The 15,855-nt window shown below is 35.4% G+C and overlaps 1 long non-coding RNA gene across 6 annotated transcripts in view; it reads left to right on the forward strand.

Annotated features, from left to right (window-relative positions):
- LOC137226255 (uncharacterized) overlaps positions 1-15,855 on the forward strand; it is a 104,640-nt gene that overhangs the window by 61,981 nt on the left and 26,804 nt on the right. For 4 of the 6 annotated variants that reach the window (XR_010944268.1, XR_010944270.1, XR_010944269.1 and 1 more), the window contains one exon: positions 6,725-6,897. This is a non-coding gene — a long non-coding RNA (uncharacterized lncRNA). Of the gene's footprint in view, positions 1-2,311; positions 2,352-6,724; positions 6,898-15,855 lie in introns of all 6 variants that reach the window. The other 2 variants (XR_010944267.1, XR_010944271.1) reach the window with 1 other exon arrangement.

The raw sequence follows: 15,855 nt of genomic DNA on the forward strand, positions 1-15,855 counted from the left end.
AAAAAAGGAAGGAAGGAAGGGAGGGAGGAAGGGAGGAAGGAAGGAAGGGATGAAGGAGGGAGAGGGGAAGGAGCAAATAGAGCTTAGACAATTAAACAGTGTTCTTGTTTTGCACATTCTAATATACGTCATACGTTCTTGTAGTGCATATCTGTGGGACACGTTTTTACAGATGTAATATTTGGATAGAACTGAGTAGGAAGTTAATCTGACAGACTAACATAGATTTTGTAGATCTGGTCACATTATATCAAATACATTTTCAACAGGAAGTTGAGCATGATAATTTTCCAAAATGAAAACTAAAGTAAACTGCAGGCAGCATAGAATGAAAGAAACCCTCAAATCTGCTATTTAACTCCTTCCTTTTATGGAGGAGAATACTGAGTCCCAAATATCTGAAATATTTTCCCAAAGTCATAGAGCCAACTAGCAGCAGAACTGAAATGAAAAACCGAATCTTCTAACTCCGAGCTTAATTTCATTCATGCTTGAATCTTCTAGGGAATATAACTGGTAGTCAGGAGATGCCAGTTTTATTGACTTCAAATAAGACAAAAGTCTCATCAATTCATTCATTTTGTTCAATATTTAGCGGGATGTAGAAGTTTGTGTTTGAATTATGAAAATGACCATTTCCCCAAAACTCCTAGCAAATTATTTCCATGCTGACTGGAAACATGTTGAGAGGTTAGACCACTTCTAGTATTTTCTATAACATGTTTTTAAAAATTGGGGAATCAAACATCATACAAAGGGCCGCCCTCAAATGTACAATGTAATTGCAAAACTCTCATCTTTATGTTTTTAGGATTCAAATGATCAGCATAACACAATTGTAAGATCATAGATTTCTTCTGTGTAATTCTGATGCCTTAGTATTGAGTAACTGTGTATTGGTAAAAATTTGCAACAGTTGTGTAGTTATAATACAATATATGTAAGTAAAATATAACCAAAGTTTAAAATTTATTTGATTCAAAAACTCAGGCAAAGCATAAGACTTATGTTTGGCTCTCAGACCTTTTAACTAATAGTTGTATGATCTTGAGCAAGTTCTGTGATATTTCTGGGTCTCATTTTCTTCCTCTATAAAATACAGGGAACAGTGCCTATTTTTCAGTACTGTTTTGTGGATTAAATGAGATAAGGTAATTGAGTGTAAACATACAATACATGCTCAATAAAATTTCTCTTCCTTTCTGAATAAGAAAAACAAGTTTCTAGATTAGAGTACATTATCAATTTTCAAAATAAACTCAATAATTAGGGAAATTCTAAATCTGGAGCAGTTTACTAAAGCCACTTAAATAATTTAAGAGTACATGTAAAACAACATCTACCAAGGAGTCATTGCCAGAGAAGCCAATATAAACATATTTTGTTTTGTTATCACATTAAAGTTAAAATGTACTTCCTTTGTGATCTGTGGATGTACCAGTTGGAATGTACTTGTTTATCTTCTTAGAGGATACATAATGTGATTATAAGCACAAACTTTAGGTTCAAACTCTGATTCATCCCTTTACTTAGCTCGGGCACATAACTTAATCCCATCTGTGCCCCAGTTTTTTCATCCATAAAATGGAGATAATAGGAGTCTTTACTTCATAGGGTTTTGTGGGGATTAGGAGAGTTCATGTATCTATAGTGCTTAAAACAATACCTATTACTTGGTAATTAAATATCATATATATTAACAAATACTATTATTTATATTTACTAGTGACTATGTAAATATTGGTTTCAAATAGTTATCACCTTTAAATTAAAAGAAGGTCTATTTTAACTTTCTCACATTTTTCTGATCATGTACATTTTATTTAGCGACAACCCTAAATTTATATTTAGCAAAATTTTGGCATCTAGATGAATTACACTAAAAAAGGTAGTAGTCGAGGGGTTTACTTATTTATGTAGGTACCTGAAATACATTATCTTGATTTACTAAACAAGTGAGAATTCTGCTCAAAATCTAATCATACAGTTAGGCATTGGGAAAATGCTGCTGGAAAATAATCTTTCAGACAAAGATTATTCTTTTCATGTGATAGTGCAGAAATTTGGGTCTTGAACAGGCTCCAACTTACTTTCTGCGGAAAGTTTTGAGCCTGTTTTGGAGGGGCTTCTTAAAGTACCCATTAATTTAGAAAACACTGATTTTTTTCTGATGGTTAATTTTAAAAAATTTTAAATTTTATATTGGAGTATAGTTGATTAACAGTGAGGTGTTAGTTACAGGTGTACAGCAAAGTGATTCAGTTATACTCATACAAGTGTCTATTCTTTTTCAAATTCTTTTTCCGTTTAGGTTATTACAGAATATTGAGCCGAGTTCCCTGGGCTAGACAGTAAGTCCTTGTTGGTTATCTATTTTCATTATAGTAGTGTGTATATGTTAATACCAAACTCCCAACATTGATTTTTTGCCTTTGCTTCCAGAATATGAGCTCTATGAGGGAACTTTACTTCATTCCCTGCTGTATCCTCAGTGCCTGGAGCAGTGCCTAGAACTTAGTACACACTTAGTAATTGTTTGATCAATGAATAAATGGATAAGATCTAAATGCCAGTATTAGGTGTTGGGTATACAACAACCAAGACACTCTTAAGGTGTAAGCAAAAATTATTCACACCAAGATCACCATCTACTTTCTTATTGTCTAAAGTAAGTAGGTCTTTAAAAAAACAAAACCCATAAAACAAAATATTTGCCTTATAGCTCCATGACATTCTAAGATAGTTATTGTCTGCCATCCAGCGCCTCCTTAATCTGTCTAGATTTGTCAATATTAGAGAGATGTCCAGTGTTCCCATTAGGATTTTCCCCTTTCTACTTAACCAAACCATCCAAAAGCTGCATTTCCAGACAATGTTACCATGGCCAGCTCTGAACTGTCTGGTTGAACCTCTGGTTAACAAAGTCTCACTGAAGGGATAGTTGGAATTTGCACAGTCATATGTGGGAATAGGGTGTCTCTTCCTATCACTTGCATCCATGAATGTCAGGGAATCAGAGCTTAGTCGATTTCAGTTGTAGTGGCATGAATACATGTTAGGATGAATCGTTACCATCTGCTTTATTGTCTAGTATGTTTCAGGAATGTTACATGCACAAATATTACTGAATCCTTACAATACCTTTTTCTGATATGTATCATCATCTTCATTTTACAAATGAAAGAAAAACAGAAACAGAGACAAAGCTTCAGAGGAAAAGTAAGTTATCCCTGGTGACACAGAAACTAAGAGACAGACAAGGAATTCAAACACAGGCCTGCTGTCGCTGAAGTCTGTGTACAGTACGCTTTTGTAGGATACCTGTGAAAGCTCTGTGATTTCATCCAGTTATTGAGCTCGTTGGTGTATTTCTCTCTCAAAATTCTGTCATCTCATTCCACTATGCTTTATACCCACCCATGCCTTGTCTAAGACCATGCCTGTGTAGACAGCAAAATCTCAGGCTGGAGCTGAGCTGTTTTCCATGGTAACCGGCTGTATCTGAGACTGGGTTCAGTTCAGATGTCAAATCACACCAGAAACACCCTGGAGAGACTTGGGAATTATTCATAATTACCACCAATTGAAAGTGATGAGAAAATTGGTGCTGTTTCCCTATCAATCTCTAGAAAGATATTTTTAAAAATTCTTACTGTGAAAATTTGTCCCACAAGCTTCAACATTAATTCTCAATCTTTGTTTTGCAACACTCCAGTATGCCTCCAGTTATTTCAAAGATTGCATTAAAGTTCTTAATTCCCAAACAAAATTAAATGTGATTAAAGTTGGTTTTCACTTTTTCTTGTGGAAAATTTCAAACATATTCAGTAGTAAGAAAAGAGCAACGAACCTCTATGGACCCATTGATCCAGGTTCAACAGTTATCAATAAATGTCAAATCTTATTTCATTTATATCCTCCCATTTCTGCTCCATGCCCACCACAGGAGTATTTTGTAGCAAATCAGATATTGTGTCAGATCATCCTGGTCTTTTTTAAACTTTATTTTATGTTAGAATGTCATAAAAACAGTTAGACAAAAAAAAAAAAAAAAAAGAGGAACACAGGAATAATATGAAACAAAGCCCAGCAAAATGCAGTGAAAAGTCCTCATTTTTGTTTTACTCAAAGAAGACAAAAAACATGTCTCTTTTATTCATTTTGTACAGAAATCAATATTTAATATATCTTTACGATGATTATGTTGACGATGACTTCCCTACAATGTGTGGCAAATAATTCCTGAGTGGGCATCAGACACTGAAGGAGATAGACTAGGTTGTAGCAGTCCCCAGATGGTAAGAAATTGGGAATCATTGATGATGTTGTGATATCAAGCACTATTTTGTTTTTTTCATTACTGATCAAATACAGGGGGCATTTCCTTACAGTGCACCGTGGGAGGTGCTCTTGGCAGAACTCTTTTGTATGCTGTATATTATGTTCAAGATAATCTATGTAGTAGCCAAATAACTCCCACATTGAAACCACTTTATTGAGATTGATAAAACGGGTATTTTAGATTCATATACTTTTGTGTTTCTCATCAGTAACTACTGATAATAGAGCTGCACCTTTATTATGCCTTTAAGTGTCAAGCTATTGAAATAAAGATTCTTTTCAACATGCATTTCAATGGTAATAAAAATGTCTTATTTACTTTACAGTTCTTTTTATGTTGTAGAATGTGCCTAATTATCTTTAAAAGTGTTTTTGTTCTTAAGCATATTGATGGCATTGAAAACACATATAAATTGGTTAGTAATTTAGCATAACAAAAGGTCAAATAATAGAAGGAAATGTTCAGTATCATCATTTTTTAAAATAAATTCATTTCAATTCCAATATAAAATATCAGTGTAAAATCTGGGCAAATGTATGCCTCATTAACATCCAGAATTAATTCCAATATTGTGATCTAATGTGAAGCAACAGCTGTCAGTTCTTAAAAATGCAATAAGGAAATTAGGCTGTACATCAGTTAACACATATAGAAAAAATGTTTTTACATTTTATAAGATTTTGGAATGCCTCAAACTCAAATCATAGTAGTTATAATAGCTTTGGTTGAAAAGTAGTATCGTTGGTGTTCTATTAAATATTTTGACTTTATAATTTAAAGAAAGTGGGCGGCTCTAGATATTAACATACTCTAAAAAGAAAGTTTGTGTTCATCTTGTAGCATTTTTATTATAAAAGAATACTTTTATAAAGCAAATATACACAGTTAAGTTGTGTAAAGGTAAATTGAGTAAGGACATACGGTAGCTAGTGGATTCTGACTTTTAGCTCTCATAAGGATCCCCTGGAGGGCTTTTAAAAACACAGATTGCTGGACCCCACCCCACAGTTTCAAATTCAGAAGATCTAGGGAAGACCTCAGTATTTTCATTTCTAACCAGTTTCCAGGTGATGTTGATGTGCTGGTCCAGGGTTCTCACTTTGAGAACCACTGCAGTAGCCTAATATGTTCTAAGAATGCAGGATTTAAAATTGTAATAATTATGAAAATGTCTTTTTTAAATTGGATAGTGCATGGGAAATAAATCAAGAAGGTAGATGTTGCCACTAATTCTACTTCTTTCCCTAATCACTTCACTCCCTCTCTAGGACTTCTGTTTCTCATCAACTATTACACATGTTTTCTCTTCTCAAACTTTGAAAACCTCACCTCTTCTTCTACCCCTTAGATGATGACAATACTTTAAATTTTCCTGAATGCATTAATGAAATCAGAAGAGAACATTATCCTTCTGCCACCATATTTACCTCATACATTTTAACGTTCATCGTCATACAATGGACGCACTCCCCTGTTCCAATCTATAGCCATCCCCTCCACTTATGTACTGCATCTCATTCCTACCTCCTTAAGCATTTGCTCCCACAATGATTCCTTTCCCTCTCCTGGTTTTCTTCTTATCTCACTTGCATCACCTTCATAGTTGGCTTTGCTGGATTCCCCAACGTTTATCTACCTTAAAGATAAGACTAGTTCCTAGATCCTTATAAAGTATGTGTCAAGAGAGTTCACCTGGGGAAAGAAAGAGAGAAGCATTTATCCATTGGATCCCATCCCCATTGGTCGAGCGCTGCCCCATAAATCGTCATCTCGTCTGCATTCCAAGATGCGAGTGCATGCGTAAGAAGTGGGTTCCCTCAGGTGTCCCACAACGTGGTATCAAAGAAACCCCTGGCTGGATGAAAGCTAAAGAACCCCCCCATCTAAGCCTGATGTAAGATGTGGTCGGGTTGCCCCTCTGTTACACACCTGGTTTCTGTGGCAGTGGCTAAAATAAGACGTGAAGCTAAGAAGATTTGCTTTGATGCACGAGGGGAGTCCATTCCATGTTCCTACATCATACATACTTGCTGACTTTAATGAGAAAGGAAATTCTTCAGAATTGAGCTGGAGCCCGAGGCAGGGGCTTGATGGTAACTGATATAGACCAACAGCCTAGTTTATGCCGTGCCTTGATAAACTGTAAAAGCCCATTGTCCTCTTCAGGAATCTCTAGGTAACATCAGGCTTATTGTCACCCATATGTAGCTATGAGTTAATTATTAGTCTTTGTTGTACAAGCAAGACAGCTGTAATAGTTCACTTCTGTACAACCTGGAAATTAAATGTATTAAAGACCATTCACATGGTCATGCAAGCCCTTTGAGGTTGTTAGGGGAATTGAGGGACTCTTCACAACTAAATTTTCATTCCTTTCTTCAGGTTCTCATTTAGTCAACATCCCCTAAGACTTGGAGTTCAGAGACTATGACCATCTCTCTCCTCTACCCGGAACCATTCGTAGTGCTCACATAATGAAACAACAGGAGAAGCATAATATCCTGATGTGCCATCCCATGTAACTACTCTATAGAAGTACTTAATACATTGCTTAGGTAAGTGTCTTGCTGGACTTCACTAACAGCCAAGGGAATGCAAAGTAAAACAACAATGAGATACCCTTTCATTTCCAACAGAATGGAAAATTTAATAATAATAACCATATTAGTCAAGATGGGGGGAAACAGGAACCCTTAGCTTTGCTGTTAGAGTATCAATTACAAACCCTTTTGAGAGCAATTTTAGAATACCAAGTATAAGAAGATGTTCATACACTTAAATCCAGCATTTAATGATACTTAATATAGGGGGATATTCATTTACTTCAACCCAGCAGTTTCTCTTCTGGTGTCTGTCTTCAACCAATTTATTCATGGGTTCAGGGATGTTTACTATGACATTGTTTATAAGAGTAAAAATGTGGAAATAACATTATTGTCCATAAGAAGTAGAATGCCAAACCTGGCACCCCTTCTCAAAAAGGAATGAGCGAACACAGGGTGATTTGTTCATAAGGTGGAATATTATACTACAGCAGTTAGAATGAATGAATTCGATAGAAATGTGTTCCTCTCTGTGTTAGTTCAAGCTGCTGTAACAAAATACTAGTGGTGGCTGAAACAACAACATTTATCTCTCACAGTTCTAAAGGTTGGGAAGTCTAAGATCAAGGTGCCGGCAAATTTGGGGTCTGGTGAGAACCTTCCTCCTAGTTTGGAGATAGCTGCCTTCCTGCTGTATTCTCACATGATGAAGAGAGAGGACAAGCTCCCTGGTCTCTCCTTATAAATGCACTAATCCTGCAATGGGGGCTCCACTCTCATGACCTCATATAAATCCAATTAACTCTCAAAGGCTATGCCTCCAAATACTATCACACTGCGGACTATAGGACTTTGACATACAAATTTGCGGGGACATAAACATTCAGTCCATAGCACTTTTATATATTTCCATAATATGTGTACGTGTATCTCAAAAATAATATGTTAAGTTGCAAAAGGATACATACAATCTGATATAATTGATCATATTTGAAAAACACACGAAACAATAGGTCGAATTGTTTATGGAGTAATCCATAAGTAGTAAATGAACAAAAACATAACAGAGGAATAATAGATAACAACCTTGGGGTGGAGGAGACTATTTCTGAGTATGGAATATGGAAACAGAGGGAAAGAGGATGGCCATATTTGCAAGGAGAGAGAAGAAGATTTTATTTATTTATTTTTTTTAAGATTTTTTTTTTATGTGGACCATTTTTAAAGTCTTTATTGAATTTGTTACAATATTCTGTTTCATGTTTTGGTTTTTTGGCCGGGAGGCATATGGGATCTTAGCTCCCCGACCAGGGATCGAATCTGCAACCCCCTGCATTGGAAGGTGAAGTCTTAACCACTGGACCACCAGGGAAGTCCCAGGATTCAATTTTAGGGAGAGGAAAAAGAGAGGAGAGAAAGGGTAGTAGGGTTCGGGGGAGAGAAAGAGAGGGAGAATGAGAGGGAGATAAAGGAGCACAAAAAGGTCACGTCAGTCCCGATACGTGCCTACTTGCCTACGTGCCTACTATATGATTTTCTATTGTTTCTATACATTGTTTTGTTTTATCATAAAAAATATTTTATAAAAACTAGCATAGGTTTACTTTTGTAAAATGGAAAAGGCTTCATTAGGACTAGCTTTGTTCTGCAGGGGTACAGAGGCTTCTCATAAAAGGTGAAGGAGACCACCACTGCAACTATGTATACAAGGTAGTTGGGGCCTTAATTCTTTTATCTTATATGTGTGTTTGCTTTTAGTGTTTGCCTTTTAAATTCAGGGTAAATTTCCACTGTTTTGCTGTCAGATATTGCAACAGGGCAGGCGGTTGGGGGGTGGTGAGAGTCACTGCTGGGGTTCCAGGGTATATCTCTCTGTTACATAGTTTTTCTTTAGGCCTGAAATAATGCACTGATTAGAGCACATCTTTTTCGGCTACAATTATATCATACTCTCTGATGAGACTTAACCCACTGTGATTGGAGTACATAGAACCCTGCACTCATATGTTTAGTTAGTCTCATCCATAATGAGCAGAACATCCGTCCAATTTTTGGAAGAACATCTAATTTCAAAGTAGCTTTCGAGGGGAGGTGTGGTGAGCTGACTCACTGTCATTACAATGTACTTACGTATCTCACTCAACTTGAGAATACTTACATAAATCTTTATATTCAGAACCGTAATTAAAGGTCGAGAAGGCATATGTAATTTTTATTCAGTAGTTTCAGAGTCACTCCCCCACTTGCTGAGAAAATCTAGACATTGCAATTATCTTTCAAAACATGAAATTTGAGAAGGGACTTAAAGTATACAAGAAGGAAAAGGAGAGAGAAAGCAAACTGCCACTGTTAGGATCGAATAATCACAGAAAAAGGTGATTTTGGTAGGTGATGTAGAACAGGCAATGAGTTTTTAGTCCGGTTAAGAAGTTCCAACCATCAGGATTAGGAAAAAAAAGAAAGTAACTCACCTAGAAAAATTATCTGTGTCAAGAATGCAGATAAATGGAATATTTTAGTTTGGTTCACTGTTGAATTTCACCTGGAAATCAATCAAAATTAAAGTTTTTGTGGTACGCGGGCCTCTCACTGTTGTGGCCTCTCCCGTTGCGGAGCACAGGCTTCAGACGCGCAGGCTCAGTGGCCATGGCTCACGGGCCCAGCCGCTCCGCGGCATGTGGGATCCTCCCGGACCGCGGGGCACGAAGCCGCGTCCCCTGCATCGGCAGGCGGACTCTCAACCACTGCGCCACCAGGGAAGCCCAAAATGTAAAGTTTTGATTTCAGTTTCTAGCAGCGTGAGGCTGTTACATATGTATTTTAAACTCACCAACACCAGTCACTAGGAGACAAAAAGCAATGATCATGGTTGGGTTTCTCTGGATAAAGCAGTTATTTTTTGGGTTTGTTTCTTTTGTTTGCTTGTTTCTCCTGAGAGCTTGACTAGGCCCTCAGGAGAAAGACTTTATTGCCATGTTTAGTTAGCATGAGTTTCTGACTTTCTCAAGGCCTTTTCTGGCACAGAATTCAAGTTATCTTTCAGCTCTCTAGGCAATACTCCAAGTTCACTTCAACCACACCAGGAGGTTTAAACCGTTGCCCAATCTCCTTTTCACTCTCCATCATACCATCCCAACCTCATTTCATTGTGTCAGGTTCTAAGATCAGTCATAGAAATCACCCTCAGCTCCCTTGCTTCTTTCTCCTGAAGTTCTTGCCCCAAACCTGATGAAATCCATCTTTCTGCCTGTTCTCCACCTCTCCAGCTGTTCTCCAGCAGCTCTGTGTAGCTAGAGAATAATCCATGGCCATACTGACTGGTTACAGTTTAAAATGATCACAGATTTGAGGTGGTTCCTCAGTGTTGTTCAGTAACCTTCCTGCTTCTACCAGTTCAGTTCCCCAGGCAGTCATTTTATACCTTCTCTTTGATCCTCAAACTTCCCCCTTGTAAGGAGATCTTCCTTGGCTACCCCATCGAAAAATGTACCTTGACTCCATCATTCTATCTCTCCCCTCTTTTTTTTCTTCATAGCATTTTCAGGCATTTTGTATATTTAGAATGCAAATTCTATGAAGGCATAAACTTTGTTTTTTAATAGATCTTGAAATAATTAGTAGATATCCAGTGTTATTTATTAAATAAAGAAATGAGATGCTCTATTAAGTCCTTGGAAGATCTACTCGATTTGATTTTTAGTGACCCAGGAAGAAGGATGTAGTATGAGAATTAGGAAGGTCTCTTTTGCAATGTGCGTCAGAACTTTGCTGATCCGAGATGTTCCACTGGTTCTTTAATGAATATATTTTTCCCTTCACAGGCTAGTTTATATTCACTTTATTCCCACACTTGCCACAATATTCTGTTGTTATAGTTGATAGATAATTTCCTGTTATGTAAGAGCTGCACTCCATACACGCACATGTAATTTCACGATTGCTGAGCAAGCTTGACAGCATTTTTTGGTGTTGATTTTGTCTTTGATGATTCTATGAAGGAAGCGCATTTAAATGTTAACATAATACAGGGAACACCCTTATGTTAAGAGTCTTTTCAGGGTAATGATGACTTATACCTTGTTCATCAATGAAGTAGGATGAATATTAACCAAGGGAACTTGTTTATTTGGCTGATAAATTGATGTTTCTGATAATTGGACAAAAATATTCCAAAGAGAACATGAAATATTTCAGCCCAAGATTATTGCCCTAAAGAGGTGTTTCATCCTTAATGGAGCAAAGAAGATAGAAGATAAAAGGCACTCATGCTGCATAGACTTCCAAAAGTGTTATTTTCCCACCCATTTATTGTCTTTCTTTCCATTTTAAATCCAGTGAGGACCCAGAATTTAGTGCTAAGGAAATCATGGAGCACAGGATGAATTACTTAATATGGGTAATTACTTAAAGTCTTGAAAATGACCCTGGGGTATGAAAGCAGAATCTCATCAAACATCTAGATAGTGTACCAGATAGCCAAAAGTCAAATAGTAGTCATGTACCTCTATAGGCTACGGAGATATCAAAGGCAATATAGCATCTACAAGCAAATGCCAGAGATTGTCTCTGATTTCATGTTATTGCTACATATATATTTGGGTGTAATTAAGACTCATTTCTACAGGAAAACAAAACAAATATGTAACTTTAAAAATACTATTTTGGAAAAAAGACACCTTATTCAAGTGTTTCTGATGAAGTTTTCTTCAGAACAAATTAAGAGCTAGGCTTTAGAACTTTAGCCTGATTTGGAAGTGGTATTATTTTTTTTCAGGGTAGCTGGGATTGGCATCGTCCAGTGGATCTCAATTCAGTACATTTGGCTTCCAGTCCCTGTGCTGCCACTCAAGGCAGCAGGACAACACCTAGGCTGGCCAGAGTCTTTGGGCCAGTGACCTTTTGCTTTAAGTAGCCTGCTCCATTTACCCAAGAGTGCCATACAAAATGATCTTTTCCCATGTATTCTATAATGTGAAAAAAGTTGGGAAACAGTGGGCTAGATTGGTTGATATATTTATACAAAAATATGCTTTGAATGCCTACTATGGGAAGCTGGGAATACATTCTGGGAATATAGAGATGAATAAAAATTTTACCTCAATAGTCTCTAAGTGACACATCATTTCTAAAATTCTATCATTTATTTCTATTACTTCAAAATGGCCAATTTTAAGCAAAAAGATAATTATACCAATGGAGAGAGAGAGTAGAGATGACTGAGTGTGGAAGCTACAGAATATTGGGGCTTATAAAATAATATATTGGAGTTCATACTGCAACTGACTATAATCTTTTATCTCTTGAGGACACATTTCTACTTCTGCTTTCCTTTCATTGGATATGTTTCAAGCTATGTTTCTTCATATTACTTTCATAAGAGTTTTAAATAAAAATGTTATCTGTACAGAAAAGAAAAATATCTGATTTTTAGTTATTAAAAATAATCAGAAATTAATTCAAATATAGATGGCTCAAAACTTAACCACTGTTCCTTAATATCAGTATTGTTAAATATTACAAATAGATTAAATATCACAAAATACTTCTTGAGGTATTCACAAATAAGTGAATGGAGTTATAACCTAAATAATAAATGGTCCTTAGCATCTCCACAAAAATAGAAAACTACTGTAATGTGGTTGCATCCTCAGAGACCCTGTTTAGCTTCTTCATTTTTCTTAGCACTGTATGGTTCTCTCTAAGAGAGTATCTGTTTATTGATATGATGCTTGGCAATCACAGCAGATACAAAAGAATAATAAAATTTGGCAACAGATTGGAAGTCTTAAATGAAAATGTGGCAGCTCTGCATGAATACAAACTCTTTCCAGACAATTAAAAGAGCACGTGTTTGTATTTTATACACATCTATCAAAAAATATTGAAAACAGTTTAAAACATTTCTGACAAAGTAAAACTTTTTAACAATCAAAAATAGGTTTTAAATATGTATATTTGATTTAAAATAGTGATATTGTAATTCTGAGTATGAACTTCTTTTAATGACAGTTCTGGTAGATAAGTATTTTATTATACTGTGTTTAACAGCAACATTCTCAAAAATATATAGTGATAAAGGATCTGGTTTCTCTTTCTTATCATGGTTTATTATAAGATTCTTTACATATTTTGATCCCCTACTAAGTGGCAGTTATGTTGGATATATAGTCATCACCTGCTTGGTGTCAGTGACAAAATCATGAAAATCTGATACTCTGTACAATAGTACTGACTGGTAGACTATTCCCCTTTCTTTAAAAATGTGAAATATTTTAAGGTGTTTCTTTTCCACTCATAGCCCCCATTCAGTTTCTTAAAAGGTAAAGAAGACAAAGTAAACTGCCTATGTGTGAGTTACACACACCATGTTAAGAAGCAAAATAATTAAACTGTCAATTATTGATCATCAATCAATATATTGTTTCCCATACAGTTGTTTATGTGTTTGGAAGCATACTATATATTTCCTTTGTTGACACCTTGTTTTCAAAAGGTCTCAATGTGATTTTGATGGTCTAACAATTGTATTTGGAAGGTAATTAGAGATATTTCCTACACAATATTTTGTTAAAAGTGTAGTGAGTTTTGAGCATTACATTGTTTCTTTGTAAACATCAGCCAAAAGCATTATCTTGAGAAATACGTACATTCCATGAAATTTGTGTACTCTAAACCAAAAGGCATTCTACAAAGAAAGTGTTAGCTGGAAGATATTCTGGAGGATGTGCATATATTCGCTCCTGTACTTTTCACGGGTTCCAGCAATTAGCCATTATTTTCCCCTTTCACAGAAAGGAAAGTTGAGATTCAGAGAGCTTAAGTGACTTGCAGAAGGTCTCTTACATGCTGAAATTGTCCATAAAAATTTTTACTGAACTTTACTTAAATTTATTTATTGAGGTAGTTTGTTTTGATAATTTCAGGAATCTAGAGCCAGCTGGATTATTCCCTTTCATAAAGAATCTTCTTTCTCCAAAGTCCCTTCTAACATTTCATTTCCTGTGAATACTGAATAAATATTTGCTGACTCCTATGGGTTCAGCTCCTGGGATTTCTTTCATTTCAAAAGGAGATAAGATGGTAACTCTGGTTTGCCCAATTAAGAGAAAGAATAGTAACTCTGCCTTCCAGATATAGTGTTGTACTTCCTGTATCTAAATTATACTATTGCATTTAAATCTATATAATTTCCATGTATTCACATTCAATTCCCTATCTTTTAAAATTATTTTCTAAAAGTACGCTATTGATATTTTACATTCAACATTTTTTTCTCTTTTTCTTGTACCTTATCATCCTTATTTTTGTACTATTATCACAAATAAATATTAACTTATATTGTGGCAAATGAATTTTTTTTTTCAATTTCTTAGCTTGGGTGCAATTCAGTAATTTCCATCAAAATGGTTACCTGGAAAGTCATTCCTGTCAACATTATCTATCTGAACGAAAGACATCATTCTATTATTCTATTTTCAGAAACTCAATTTCCTAGATTTGTGTTGAAAACCCATGATTACATAGTGGAAGGCCAACATGAGTCTTCCAATTAGTACTGCATTTCACCAGATAACCAGGGAAAAATGTCTTAGATTAGTAAATTTGATGACTTTAAACACATTTCTCTTTCTAAGTACCTGGAATACTCAAAACAAATGGTTGATTTATGCTGACCTGCTAGCAGCTAACTATATAATGTATTAAAATAGCGTTCTTGCATTCTCTAGAAATACAGGGGTTCAAGTTGGTTTTCACTTCAACCATTTTTTTTCATACATAAAGCTGAGAAGTTCCTGAAGGTATTTTCAATATGCTAATTTATGGAGAAATACAATATCTTTCCCTTTGCCAAAATTTCTGGAATTTTTACTTTTTCAGATGACTGTAAAATCTAATCCTTCCTCATACAGAGAATAGTGTTTTTAGTGACTTTTTTTAGTGCTTCTCAATATCAAACTCTCACTAAGAACTGACAGTTTATTTATTAAAAAAATTTTTTTGAACTATAGTTGATATGTAATATTATATGTGACTGGTATAAAATATAGTGACTCACAATTTTAAAGGTTATATTCCATTTATAGTTATTGTAAGATATTTGCTATATTCCCCATGTTGTACAATATAGCTCATTTTATACCTAATAGTTTGTGCCTCTTAATGCTTATTTTATACGTAATAGTTTGTACCTCTTGATCCCCTACCCTTGTCTTGCCCCTCCCTGCTTTCCTCTCCTGACTGGTAACCACTAGTTTGAAGAACTGACAGTTTACTTTTAAGTTCAGAAACAACTGCAGTTTAGACATACTTTTTCCTTCAGGAAATTTCACCAGTGCTTTTCTACAAATGTCCATAATATTTCTTTTTTTCTATTTACTCAAGAAATCTGTCGTTTGATTCTCTGGCTTATGTTCTGTGACTTTTGGGTCTGTGCACATGTCTGTCCCTCTTTCAGTGTTAAATATTCTCAATGACTGCATCAGCTTTGTGGTCTGATGACCAGGTGAAATTCTTTAGAATCATTTTCCTTAGGCTTTCTAGGCATGAATCATCTTCACTCTTCTGAATGGAAAATTTCATTAAAATGCATAGGTTTACTTTAAAGAAAATTGTTTAAATTGATTAGTTAAGAATTTTGACAATCACAATGAATCAATGCATATGGACTCTGTATTAATATAATTTCCCTGTTTGCTTGGACCTTTATTTTCCTTTATTCAACTGAACAAATACTTTTCAGTGCTAATTCAAAAACTTGTGCTAGACAGTGTAGGAGATAAAAAATGAAGCATAAATCCTACCCTCTGGGAGCTCTTTGCTTAGAGGAAGATTAGGCATATATAAGGTAACTATTCTATTAAAGTGCTGTCCCAGAAGTGTAGATAAAAGTCTAGGTGGAATAATGATACTCTTTTTAAAGAGTACTTACTTTCAACAAAGTAGTTGTGTTAGCTAAGGTAATGCTAGCTG

The sequence above is a fragment of the Pseudorca crassidens genome, chromosome 6, assembly GCF_039906515.1.
Source record: "Pseudorca crassidens isolate mPseCra1 chromosome 6, mPseCra1.hap1, whole genome shotgun sequence".
NCBI classification, from domain to species: Eukaryota; Metazoa; Chordata; class Mammalia; order Artiodactyla; family Delphinidae; genus Pseudorca; species Pseudorca crassidens.